The following is an 11528-nucleotide window of genomic DNA, read 5'->3' as shown; positions in this document are numbered from 1 at the left end:
TAGCCTCGCTGTCGGACTTCTCAGATCCAGAGGTCCTTTATCCCTCACACTGCCAGACTGTGGAACATCCTTCCTGAGGATGTCGTGCAACTGGAACTTCAAAAGCTCAAGCGAATTTTAATGATTACATTACATTTTTAAGTACTATTTTTATTATTTCGGTTATTTTTTCTGTTTTAATAACTGGCCTCTTCTTTCTGTATTTCCTATGTCCTTCTGTGACTTCTTTCCAATGAACACCATACTGTTCTTTGGAAGCTTCTAGAATTTCAAGTCAAAGGCCCCTGCGGTGGGCTTGTTCCATATGAACAGGGTTCATGATCTGAATAATAGTAATATTAAAAATAATAATCCGGTGACAACTCTCATCTCTAACTCTTAGACAAAATTCATCAGTCTAGCTTATTTCGCCAACGCCTAATGTTGACTTGTGGCGTGGACGAAAAGTGAGTTCATCATATTCGTTGCGTAAAATGTACTACAACGAAAAGCGCCGCTCTGCATTCTCCTTTACCTGACCTGGCTGCGTTTGCAAGCTGTGTCGTTTTCTAGCTTCATCAGGTTCAATACAATTCAGTTTGCTAGGAGTTTCATCTTGGCTACAAGTAGAATGTGGAGCAGTTTGAACAGTGCACCTGTACAAGCTTCTGATCTGGTCCGAAGTTCGATTCTCAGCTCTGCCAACGTTGAATCAGAGGAATTCATTTCTGGTGATAGAAATTCATTTCTCGATATAATGTGGTTCGGATTCCACAATAAACTGTAGGTCCCGTTTTTAGGTAACTAATTGGTTACTAGTCACGTAAAAATATCTAATCCTTCGGGCCAGCTCTAGGAGAGCTGTTAATCAGCTCAGTGGTCTGGTTAAACTAAGATATACTTAACTTTTTTTCTGATCTCCAAACTTTTTGTTTTTAAGCGAGAAGCGAATACATTCAAGTTCTCTCTCTCTCTCTCTGTTGTTGCTGACGTCGTTATAATTTCAGTCGTATCGGTTTTATTTTCTATTCCCTCATATTAATTTACTTATCACTTTTTCTTATAACTTTATCTATCTCTCTCTCTCTCTGCAGGTTGACTCCCTTTGGAACACTTGGTTTTAGTCCGTTGACTCTGTCCATAAGATGTTTCTGCTCACGATTCAGAGAGAGAGAGAGAGAGAGAGAGAGAGAGAGAGAGAGAGAGAGAGAGAGAGAGAGAGAGAGAGAATGATGCCAGTTATAAAACAGGGCAAATGACAACAACGGAAACGCTACCATTCTCGCGTGCATGTAATTAATAACAAGGCTGGTAAACAATGTTTTGTATTATGCTTTGTGCGTTCGACTGGGCTTTTGAAACTCTCGCACTATACACCTGCAGGCGAGGTAGCGAACGGAATTAATAGCGAAAAGAAATAGGTCAATTATAAAGCACACACACCTCTCTCTCTATCTTTGTATATACTACATACATACAAACATATATTGTTTGACTCTTCTTTGCTTTCCACCTGCCCTTATTCCATTCGCCCTTCTCCTTTCTATATAGGTTGGTACCTCCTGCAATGATGAATCTATCCTGATGTAAATTTGGTTTTAAAATTTTTTGTAAAATTTGTTTGTTTTTATAATCTACATTTATTCTTTTATTTACATCCTTGAAAATGACACTTTGTCTTGAAAAGTCGGCACTAATAACTATGTTTTTATGTACCAGCCTGCTTCCGACTGATTAGCTGTCCACCTGTATCCCCCCCCTATAATATATGTATATATACCCCTATATATAGTATATATATATATATATATATATATATATATATATATATATATATATATGATATATATATATATATATATATAATTATATATTATATATATATATATATACATATACTATTTTATCTAAATATCAATATATTTTTTTGTTATATAATAATATATAGTATTATATTAATAATATTATAAATATATGATATAATATAGTATATATATTTATATATCTATATTTTATACCAAAAAAACAAAATATATGATATTATAAATAGTAATACAAGGAAAAATTGCACACTGGAGATGCCAAGTACTTTAGTCTTATTACCGAGACATGATCACAGCAACTAAAGATGCACAGAAGCAAGGGCCTATATAGATGGTGGGAATAAGTCATAAGGGAATACAAAAAGGTCGGAAGGTCATATATATTATATGCATGTGTATATAGATATATCTATTATATATATATATATATATATATAATTGAACAAAATTACAGCCACGAAGAAAAAGTGAAAAAACGAGATGCTAAGTACTTTCGTCTTACTCTTATTACCAAGACATGGTTACAACAACTAAAGGTATACAGACAAGTCTGTATGTTCCTCATCCAATAAAGTGCCTATTGACTCAGTACTGGTATACCTTATAACTTACATAAACTTGATTTGCCATTAACAATGCGCTAGGTCATAGAATTAACAAGATTATTCATATGTGATTGTAAAATGATTTCAACGGGAATTTTTAAAGCAAACATTTGGTATGGCAATGGGAAACCCACTTTCGCCTGTTCCTTCAAATTTATATATGGAATTTTTTAGCCATTTTACCTAAAGATTTGGATGTAAATACCTTACTGGCTCAACATAAGAAAATTATTATTCAGGGCATCATATAAACATCAAAATTTCAGTTTTTACATCTATGCTTCTTCGAGCCTCAAGAATAGTCAGTCGAGAGTTTTTAGATTAAGAATTCAAAAACATCAGAAAAATAAGATGAAACCTTTGCTACCCAACCCACATTATGGACATTTGTTACAATAAAGATATAAAGATGTTCTATGAAAAATCGGAAAGAAAAAAAGAAGTGTCCTCAAACACCCTTTGTTTGCCACATTTTATTGGAATTGAAGCTATAGAATCTGTTTTTTAAATCAATAGAAATGTATCTTTCACATATGATAATATATAAATCATGCTTTAAGAAATAGCCCCCAAAAAGATAGCAATATTGTATAAAAATTCCTAGTATGGATTAAGATTTTTTTTTACTTATATTATTTCAGACCAGAAAAGAATTACATAGCAAATTAAAACAACCCACATAATCACCAAGAACAGGTCAGATTAATAAAGCTCTATTTTTGCATCCAAGTGAAAAGTTCCACGGATTCATTTGGATGCAAAGCAATATAATATAATACTGCTAAGTAATGAAACACTTTCCAGGAACTTGTTCGAATCCATTATGATTCAGTTGACCTGGCAGAAGAACCTAACTATAAGCCAAGGTTTATTTCCTTTAACCCTGTATTAAAACATATGCCCACGAAGAATCTGAAAGACAAAAATGAAGAGGATTACCAAAAAGTAGATTTTTATATTAATCCGTTGACAGTTATGCGGTCTCTCAACCCTTTTGTATTTCCTAGGACTTATACCCACCATATGCTATATATGCCCTTTTCTCTGTCCCTACATCTTTAGTTGCTGTGACCATGTTTTGGTAATAAGACGAAAGTACATACTTAGCATCTCTATTGTTTCACGTTTCCTTCGTGGTAGTAACTGTCACAGTTCGTATAACACGTTTTTATCTTTTCCGTGATTTCAAATGAAACTATATATATATATATATATATATATATATATATATATATGATTCAATAAAAGGAGCCCTTGAAACGCCAAAATATATAGAAAGAAAGCCTCTGAAATATAGTACTTTCTTTCTATATTTTGACGTTTTTATGGGCTCCTTTAATTGGGCGGAATTCTGTCGTAACAGAACATTTTTTTACCAGTCACACACACACACACATATATATATATATATATATATATATATATATATATATATATATATATATATATATATGTGTGTGTGTGTGTGTGTGTGTGTGTGTAATGCCACCTATACGCTTCCTTTATACCTGCCCTAGGGCCTCAGTAGCGTGGTCAGTGGCCGCGAGTTCGATTCTGCGGCATTCCAATGAGGGGTTAGAGATGTGTATTTCTGGTGATAGAAGTTCACTCTCGACGTGGTTCGGAAGTCACGTAAAGTCGTTGGTTCCGTTGCTGAATAACCACTGGTTCCATGCAACGTAAAAAAAAAAACAAAAAAACATACATTTCTCCCTGTCCACAGTTATGTATGTGCACCGAATCTGCCCGATTTATGTGATGCTTGCCGGCTGCCGATTACGAATGCTACTACTGAATTTAGGCTAAATGCTGAGCACCGGGACCTATGTGGTCATTCAGCGCTGAAACGGAAATTGACAGTAAAAGGTTTGAAAGGCACAACAGGAAAACCTCGCAGTTGCACAATGAATCAATTGTTAGGAGAGGGTGGAAAGTAAGATGGAAGAAAGAGAATATGAAAGGAGGTAGAGTAAAAGGATCGACAAGGGTTGAAGCTAGGGGCCGAAGGCACGCTGCAAAGAACCCTCCGGATCAGAGGTTAACAACTATCAACAGTTCGGGAGGACACGCTACGGCCCAACCCTTCTTCACAATGTGGCAAATTGGAAAAAGTGTTTCAAAAGAAAGAAAAATCAAGACAGTTTTACATTGATATCACTAAATATTTATTAAATGAAACTATGAACTCATCTGCAAACAGAAAGCCAATGAACCTTGAATTAAACTTGCTATCTAATACCTTCCGCAATAAGGTGCTTAAGTCCTTTCCTACTGTTCATAGGATTATTTTTACCACACTATTCAATAACAACATTCAACATTTTATTATTAATAATAATACACAGAGGCGACATAACAAAAAGCTTTCAAACCTAAAAATTGTACTGCCTAAATTTCATGGCTACCACAAGAGAGTATTTAACTTTTCTAAATTTGTACTACTGTCCAAACGTTAAGAGTTCCTTTTGTTCTTTCCACTGGACTTATGTTTACCCATATATAAGGAAAACTGTTGGCAGTTCTATTTGCCCGTCGAATTTCTGTTTATATATATATATATATATATATATATATATATATATATATATATATTTGATTGTATGGTGTTTTTACGTTGCATGGAACCAGTGGTTGTTCAGCAACGGGACCAACGGCTTTACGTGACTTCCGAACCACGTCGAGAGTGAATTTCTATCACCAGAAATGCACATCTCTAAGCCCTCAGTGGAATGCCCTGGAATCAAACTCGCGGCCACCGAGGTGGCACGCCAACACCATACCAATCATATATATATATATATATATATATATATATATATATATAGATATATATATTATATATATATATATATATTTATAAATATGTAATATATATATAAGTAGATATATAATATATATATATATATACTGGCCTCGATCGCTGTGACACAGACTCTGAAAATACACAACCCAAACTTTATCTTCCACAGATCTCCATTCACCTTCAGCCTCATTAACAACAACGAAACGAAATAGGCAACGCTGCTAATTAATTAGCTTTAAACCCCGTTCGCCAAACCCCACGAACCAGCCTATCAAATTCACATCTGCTTTCTCCTTACATGCAATTAAGACTTCAATGACCTCTTTCCTATCTCTCAAACAAATTCCACCCACTTAGTATTAATAATAAATTAAATAACTGGAATAAAAATGGGAATTGGAATACAAAATTTAGGCCAAATAGGTTTGAAAGATGTAACAGGAGGAAAACCCCAAAGCAGTTGCACTATGAAGCAATTCTTAGGAGACGGTGGAAAATACGATGAAAGAAAGAATATGAACGAAGGCACAGTAAAAGGTATGAAAGGGGTTGCAGCTAGGGTCCGAAGCGACATTGCAAAGAACCTTGAGTAACGCATACATTGCACCCCATGAAGTATGTAAGTGCACCGATGACACTAGCCCCCTAACAGGATTTTTAAGACTTCCCATCTGTATGCCAATTTAGTTACAAATGCAGCATCTCATGTTCAGGTAAAATTAGCTATCAAAATTTGACACAATAAAATGATGCTGAACTCAACAATATTCAATCAACTTGACAAAATACCATAAGTTACACTTAAAGAATAGTACAATAACATACATAATATCGATAATCGCGGAGGAAAAAATCCTACCTTTCTGAAGCATCAGACTCTGGAAGGGGGAAAAAACGCAGTTAATAATAAAAAAAAAATAACTTAAAAAGGATTAAAAACATCCTGATCTTGGAGTGGTTTACAACTGAATGAGAATGATGCGAGGCGCGAGCCTTACGAGGTGATAACACCTTTAAAAATCTCAAACGCATGGTTCCAATTTGGAAAAACAAGAAGTAAATACTAGCAGCAATTTTAAGTGTTAATAATAATAATAATAATAATAATAATAATAATAATAATAATAATAATAGTGGTAGCAGTGAATCTATAATAATAATATAGAATACAAAAACCTAAGAAGCTTACACTTCAACAATACATAGTAACATTAATTTTAAAAGAATATGTAACGCCGTCGTCCCTCTCTAACACGTTTACGGGGTGCTCGGTGAGCAAGAGCCCATGCTGACACAAGGTCAACTTAATAAAAAACAACAACTCTAACACGTTAATGGTGTAAAGTAATTTACCAAAGATGCTTAACCCTGCAACTATGGACGTACGTACTCTTTCTGCACACAGATGAGAGACCCTGTAGCAATTTTAATTTTACCTTGCAATATAACGTTTCGATACCCCTTTCACTTACGAACTTTCCCTTTTTGCCATACTCATCTAACACATGGACACCGTATGCATAATCCACATATATAACCCTGCTCCTGAATACTCTGACTGTAACGATAACAATTAAGCATTTGTTGTGTGAATGTCTTAAGCGTAATCGGTAGCGGCTATCACATTCTGGAAATTAAGTAGACCGGTAAAGATTTTGTCCGAAACTTGAACAATTGCAATTAATCCAATTGTAAACTTTTAGAGGAATTGTATTTCAATACACACACACACACACACACACTATATATATATATATATATATATATATATATATATATATATATATATATATATTGAGCATATATAAAAAACAAATAAAACAAGTGATAAACAAATGTTTCGGGCTACCCCTGTGAGATCCGATATCAGCTCAGCGGTCTAGTAAAACTAATAATAATAATAATAATAATAATAATAATAATAATAATAATAATAATAATAATAATAATAATAATAACTGAGCAAACGAAGATTTTCTTCCTCTCAACACTGACGAACGAAGAGGGTATTTCCGGGTGAAACTGACAGAAGAAAACGTATAGTAAAAGGATAACTTAAGCGTATTTCCGTGTATAGTCGCTCAATCCCTGAACGTTTATGATGAACGTTGGCAAGTGTGTGTGTATGATCTCATTTAAACAATGCCGTTGAAATGGAAATATGAGGAAGATTCTTTGTTGGAACTCGAATATAAATTTAGGCCAAAGGCCAGGCACTGGGACCTACGAGCCGAGGTACAGGTAACCAGTGATTGCCGTTTTGAGGAATTTCGTCTATTAGTGTGGCTTTCTGGTGACATCTGGCAACCCTCCGTGGCTTTTCCGACCACAGGCCACGGCACTGAAGAAAAAAATTCTTCACTTTGCCTTTTTATGTTTTATTATGAAAATAAAGATATAAAACATCCTGCTTATTTATACAAATGAATTTTATGAAATCCTTCATTTTCTTTGTCATAAATACTATATATATATTAAGCTAGTGACGTGTAGTTTTCTAACATCACGGAAAATAATTCTACATCGGAAAATACTCATTCTAACCATTATATCATAAATAACGTAAAAAAATGAGATGAACTGCCTATGGTAACATGCTAAAAGCCAATGTTGTGAAGAAAAAACGGCATCACTGCAGGTGACCAGTGATTGCTCTACCCTCATAAGGGAAGGATTTCTAGCTGAGGGAAGCGATAGAGAGAAATCTTTCCTCCTTTGTGTCATACCTGTCCGTCTGCAACTTCGGTCTAAGAGGACTTTTCTGGGCAACCTAAACTTGACAGTTCTGAAAGTATATCGATAATAAATTCATCGTTTTACGAAATATTAACCACTAATAAGTCATCGTTTACGAAATAATAACCACTAAGAAACTTTAGTAAAAAAATCGTCTGCGTTCCATAAAAGCACTGTTTCCAATTTCGCACAATTCAGTGCATAACTTTAGCGTACCGAAATATTAAAAAACAAAGTTGGAAGATGACTGACCATTACAAAAAAATGCAATTGGATCAATAGGAATTGGCCACCTATACCTACATGAATAGGCCATCACTAATTGCAGTATCTGTATCACAACTGGCACCTCTCAACCAATAAAAAGTCACGCATTATGAGAAAACATTTCATATAAAAATAGAAAGGACAGTTTTCTCCTTCAAAACTACTTAAAATGCATAGCTACAGTTCGGCATTCAAAGATGCAGTGGTGACAAAGAAAAACAGATTGGGGAGTTAGGCTACTCACTGTGACTCCAAAGGAAGCGAGGCACTCTCAGAATCTTCATCTGCCCTTACCTCATGGCACCCTTGATAACAATAAAATACCTCCCCAGAGGAAGAGGGAATTAAGGCCAAGAAGGTAAATTAATATACATCCTCAGAAAGAACCGCAAATACCAGAAACTACAGATTCCTAGTAGTACAAGAGCCCATATGCAGAAAATGCCAGGAACTGCAAATTCCATGAAGTGCAAATACCAGGAACTATGAACTACATGATATGCAAATGCCAGGAACTATAAATTCCATGAAATGCAAATGCCAGCAACTATAAATTCCTTGAAGTACAAGAGCCCATACACAGGAAATACCAGAAACTGCAAATTCCATGAACTGTATATTCCTGGAACTGAAAAATCATTAGCAGCAGATATTAGATAAAGTAAATCCTGGGAACTTCAAATTTCATGCAATGCAAATGGCATGTACTGTAAATCCCATAAACTACAAATGCCAGGAAATGCAAATTCCTTGCAGTAACGAACCCATACATACACAGTAAATAACGTGTCAAGGGAACTATTAACACTAAGAAGTGTTATTTCCTCTGTCAGACTCGTAATTCTGTTAATAATTCTACGTATATTCTTTCAAGGATTGATTGGCACAGGATAGGCCCCTAAACTGACAGGTGTCTTAGTGTATCCCTTGTTTTCATGACACGTGTTACAATTAGTTATGTGCTTTTTTATATCTGTAAGCATTGTAGGCCAGTAAAACAGTGATTTGGCTTTCTGTGACATAATAGAGAACCCTGGATGACGGAATGCAACCAGTTTAGGACGATTGGTATGAAAGAGATTATTACTACTACCTGGTCGTTAGTCACCTGCTGTGTTCTTCGGGTTTTCCTCGTCACGGACCTACATATAATATTACATTTGATTACATAATTCTGATACACATACTTTAAATATACTTTTGCTTTAGGGTTTCCGTTTGAAGTGTTTATTGTTTTGCTTAGCTGCTGACCCTTGTTTCCGTTCGAAGTGTTTATTGTTTTGCTTATTGCTGTTGACCCTGTTTCCGTTCGAAGTGTTTATTGTTTTGCTTAGCTGCTGACCTTGTTTCCGTTCGAAGTGTTTATTGTTTTGCTTATTGCTGTTGACTCTTGCTTTGTTCAGTTTGTAACAGTTCGGCACTCCAACCCAGATATTCAATGCTCACGATCTCTTGGGTTAATGAATTTTCTTGTTTAGATACGGTTTTAACAATAGGCACGGATGTTTCTATATCTTTTAGTCCAATTAATGGTTCTTTGGGACTGTGATTAAAGCCTTTGAAAAACTCGGTAAGTGACTTATGGTCAGTAAGGATTTTAACAGGATAGCCGTAGATTATGAACTTAAAATGTACTAGTGAGTTAACGATACCTAGCCCTTCCTTGCCTATTACTGCATATTTACTTTCAGAGGGCTTTAGTTTACGTGAATAAAAAGCTATAGGGAAGAACTGTTTATCATATTGCTGAAGTAGTACCCCTCTTACCCCTTGGTCTGAGGCGTCTGTTGCAATAAAAAAAAAATTCCTTATTTAAATCAGGGATTTTTAAGTTAGGTGAGCTGCATTATTCCGCTTTTAAGATATCGAACGCCTGTTGATGCTTTTTAGACCATAATAAATCTACGCCCTTCTTCGTAAGATCTGTTAAAGGAGCTGTCATGATTGAAGAGTTACATATTTACATACGATTGTAATACCCACTACAGCGCAAAAGTGCTGTATCCCCTTTTTATGTTAATAGGTACCGGAAGTTATGAATAGCCGACACCTTACCTTGACTAGACACATAAAACCTAGATAAACATGTTCGGTTTTTAAAAACTCACATTTAGATATTTACTCTTGAGATTATTTGTCTTTGTCTCTGTAGCACTAGCTCTAGTTTATGTGAATGTACTTCTAAGGTATTAGAAAAGATTACAAGACCAACCATATGTCATGTGGGTATCCCCTAAAAGTCTCCAAACACTATATTGTAATTGGGGCGAACGTAAGCTGGAGGCATACGTAAAAATTGATAATGTCCCCTGAATGTGCTGAAAACGGTGTATGAGGTACAATCACTTAGGTAATGGTATCTGATGAAAGCCTTTAAGTAAGTCCAAGTTGGTGAAAAAAATATTCTAACTTAACAAAGATAAGATATCGTCGGTCCATGGCACTGGAAAACGATCGGGAATCGTTTCCTCGTTTAAGCGACAGAAATCTACGCAGATACGCCAAGTCCGATCTTTTATGGCATGACGTTTGAGGGAAAAATTATATGGGCTATTTGATTTCCTAATGACTCCTATTACTAACATTTTCCAACTTCGTCATTTATCTCTATTTTGAAATTTCATTGGGAGTCTATACGAAGGTACGTATATAACTTTATGTTTGTCCTTAGACCGTATTTTGTTTTCAATGACATCCGTTTTTTCCCAGAGATCACTCGCTAGTGGAGAAACTTCCTGGTATTCAGATAAAAGATAAAAAAAATTTCTGCTGAATCACCTCTGCTTGAATGACTTTACGGATATTACTTTAGATAGAGTATAAGAGAGATTCATCTACGACTGGTTGGGCGTGATTAAAAATTAGCAACAATAAAAAAAATGCTATATTTATATGTATAGGTTTTGTGGATTACTAGATTAACTTGTTGCTGCGAGTCAACCGTGTCTAGGGCTTTGTTCCGGAAATCGTTATATTCAGTGTCGGGAAGGATTAAAATTTCAGATCCCAGCAAAGTCTTTTTACACGCACTAAGATATTCGAGGGTGCATGTGTCTCGAGATTTTTGCGTGCAAACTGCGACTGCGGTTGTGGAGAATTCTGTTGGGTCGTTGAACAATATCACGATTTATGAGACAAATGAATAGTTCCTCTATATAAGTTATTATTTGATTAACTGTCTCTTTTTGTTCAAAACGGATTTTAATATGTTTGAAGGTTTTATTGAATTTTCCTTTGATAAACACGCCTTATTTGGCAGTGGGTAAGGTAATGTTTTGTATACACATAGATGGATATCTTACAATTACGCTAGAT

The sequence above is a fragment of the Macrobrachium nipponense genome, chromosome 24, assembly GCF_015104395.2.
Source record: "Macrobrachium nipponense isolate FS-2020 chromosome 24, ASM1510439v2, whole genome shotgun sequence".
NCBI lineage: Eukaryota > Metazoa > Arthropoda > Malacostraca > Decapoda > Palaemonidae > Macrobrachium > Macrobrachium nipponense.
This window is presented reverse-complemented; position numbering follows the sequence as displayed.